This window comes from Parus major, unplaced genomic scaffold (genome assembly GCF_001522545.3).
Source record: "Parus major isolate Abel unplaced genomic scaffold, Parus_major1.1 Scaffold360, whole genome shotgun sequence".
NCBI lineage: Eukaryota > Metazoa > Chordata > Aves > Passeriformes > Paridae > Parus > Parus major.
The window spans coordinates 1-3385 of NW_015379291.1; positions in this window are offsets into that span (position 1 = coordinate 1).

Here is a 3385-nt window from a genome sequence, read left to right on the forward strand (position 1 = left end):
CCCTCAGACCCCCCCAGAGCCCCTCCAGACCCCCCCTTTGGTGTCACCAACCCCTGGGTGCTCTCAGAGCCAAACCAGCTCCCGGCTCCCCGTTTTCCCTCCAGCAGCAGCCACAGGTCCCTTCCACATCCCACAGGGATTTTGTTGGGATTTGGGAGCCCTGGCAGTGGGATGCCAAAGCAGAGCTCCCTGCCAGGCTCTGGGGGTGGACAGAACAGCTTTTCCCCTTCCCTCATCACCCCTACACAGCTCTGGGCCACCAAAGAGCTTTTCAGTTCTGGCAGCGAGGGGAGAACCATGGAATTGTTGAGGTCGGAAAACACCTCCAGGACCATCAGGTTCAACCCTGAAGGGCTGCAGAGGCTGCAGAGGTTGGCAGCAGACGGGGGTGAGCAGAGAAAGAGCCGACAGATGCTGAAAGCCCTGCAAGGGGAGAGGTTTTGCTGCTAGGGGTGGGAAATGTGGGAGCACAGGAATGATTTCCATCCAGGGAACCCTTCTCCATCATCATCCCTCTCCCAGCCCTGCTGGGTATTCAGGATCTTGGGGGAAGAGTTTGGGTCTGGTTTTGTGGAGGGGCTGAGAGGAGCTCTGGGATGCTGAAAACCAGCGAGGTTTTAAGAGGAGATTTACAGAGCAAACTAAAATTCTTCCTGCCTCTTCCGTGGTGTGTCTTAAATCTTCTTGGGAAGGCTTTTAATTGGAACACACCACATTAGGAGAATAATCCCAGGTGTGAGTGGAGTCTGTCCCAGTTTTGGGATGGAGAAATGGTGAAGATTCTCAAGGGGCATTTGGACGGTGCTGCCAGGGATGCTCAGGGTGGGATTGTTGGGCTGTCTGTGCAGGGCCAGGGGTTGCACTGGATGATCCTTGTGGGTCCCTTCCCGCTCAGAACATTCTCTGATTCTGTGATTCTATGAAAACATTTGTTCCTGAAATTGGAGTCATTCCTGGGATTGCAACACCCAGGCTGTGTTTCCAATTAATCTGCTGAAGTCGTCATGTATTTCCAAGTGCATTGGCTCAGCAGAGAGAAATCTGGCACTGGCTGGGGGTTGAAATGCCAGCTGGGATGTGCACGGAATGAAATGAGGGAATGGCCCCGGGGGCTGGCCCAGGGCACCTGGCCCGGGATGAGGGGCTCTGCTGGAGGGGGGAGAGGCCAGAGCAGCCTCCTCCTGGGAATGGGACTGCCTGGAATTGTTGTGGAGTTACTGCCGGGATTTTGTGACCGGTTCCCTTCTGTTTCTGGGTGGTTTTGTTTTGGGGAGGAGGGGAGGGGTGCAGTGAGGAATGCTCTGTGCATTCCCTGCCCTCCATCCTGGGGGGATCGGCGGCCTCAGCGGGGACAGGGGGAGATGTTGGGGATGATGGAGCGACCTCTCCACCCCAGCTCCTCCCAGGCTGCTCCTGCCCGGGGCTGGAAGGAGCAGCCTGGGTTTGGGAGGGGTCCCTGGTGTGCTGTGGGGTCAGTGCTGGGGCTCGGCTCGCTTTGGGCTCCGGGCTCCCGGTGCTTCAGAGCCGTCCCCAGGGACAGACATCGCCTCCTCGCCCGTGGATTTTCCCCTCCTTTGCGAGAGCCAGGATTCCCGGGCGCAGCTGGATGTGACCCTGCCGCATTCCTCTCCTCTCCCGGGGGATTTGCTGAGCAAAAAGGTTGGATCTGGAGCCGGGTCCCAGCTGGGTGGGAGCGGCCCCGTGCGTTGAGCACAAACACTCAGGGAAAGGCCGGGCTCGTGTAGGAATCTTCTCTTTCCAAAAACGAGGTTCGGGCTGAGGCCCCCCTCCCTCTGCAGCCAGCAGGGAAAAGGGATGGGAACAGGGAAAGGGATGGGAGCAGGGAAAGGGATGGGAACAGGGAAAGGGGATGGGAGAAAGGAAAGGGGATGGGAGCAGGGGAAGGGGATGGGAGCAGGGAAAGGGAATGGGAGCAGGGAAAGGGGATGGGAACAGGGAAAGGGGATGGGAGAAAGGAAAGGGGATGGGAGCAGGGAAAGGGGATGGGAGCAGGGAATGGGTCAAGGAAGCTCAGGGCATCTCCTGCTCCGGGATCAGCGCTGGCTCTTCCCTTTAGGGGGAACCCTGCGAGCTGCTTTGGAGCAGGAATGTGCCAGCTGCTCGGAGCTTTGGGAATCAGAGCAGGGATGGGGTTTTCCTGCTTCCTTGGGAGCTGGGAAGCGTCAAGTGGGGACGGTGGTGACAAGAGCACTCCCAAACTGGATCGGGGCCGTTCCCATCTGCGAGGGCAGCGCTGGGGCAGCGCGTTCCTCACTGGGAGTGTCCTGCAGGCCTGAGCACCCTCCTCGAGCCTGAAAACCTGAACAGAACCCCAGGGAAGCCGGGAGAGGAGGGGGAAGGCCAGTTTTCCATGGATGTTTAATGCTGCAATGCGCCAACATCACAATTTTCAGGATTCTAACTTCCCAAGTTCCCCACTCCCGAAATAGAGCTCTCCCCTGTGCCCGTGTTCAGAGAGGTCCCTGCTGCGTCGCTTTTCAGCAGGGAGGATGTGATCTTTCTATTTTTGCTTGCAGGACAATAATACTGATGGTTTCTATTTTTAACCCGTCAGCAGGGCAGAAATGCGCTTGGGAATGTTCTGGGAGCGGAGCAGCCCCGGCCCCGGGAGCCGCCAGCAGCTCGGACAGAGCCTGGCCCCACTTTTTGGGTGGTAAAGAGGGGTCAGGATGTGCTGGGATGGTTCCCCTGCCCCAGGGGGGGCTCTGGGGGTGGTGACAGGAGCAGGGACAAGCAGCATCATCCATCCTCCTCTTCCTCCCATTTCCCTCCCTCCCAAAGTGTGGCTCCGGTGCCTTGCCGGCTCTGTGCTGCTCATCCAGGTGCTGCCACTCCTGAAATCCCAGCCCTAAAAGCATCTCAGACCTTTAAAATATGTATGGTTTTGGGGTGTTTTTAAAGAAAAACAACTTCTGTCACCACCTAGATCGTGCAGAAGGGCTGCAAGCAATAACTTGCCCTCCCAAAACCCTGAGAAATGGGAGGTGAATACCAAAACCGGCACCGACTTGAGCGGCAACCCCAAATTTGGGGGCAGATTCGTGACTTTGGTTCAGCTCCTGCCACCCTGCCCTGCTCGGCTGCCGTCAGCAGCGGCCTCGGCTTGCGTGGGTCCTCGCAGGGTTTTCCAGCTGCTGACGTGAGCTGGAGCAGCTGAACTCGTGCACCTCCCATCTGGAGGAGAAAATCGGGATTTAGGGTGGAACCCTCTCCCTGGGGGCTTCGTTTCACCCCCAGGGTTGGGTCCCGAGGAAGCGTCTTCTGCCGTCTGGGTGTCCTGGGTTTTTCTCTGCGGTGGAAAATCCTGCCAGTCCTTCGTGCTGGATTTCCTGGTGGATTTCGTGCTGGATTTTGTGGTGGATTT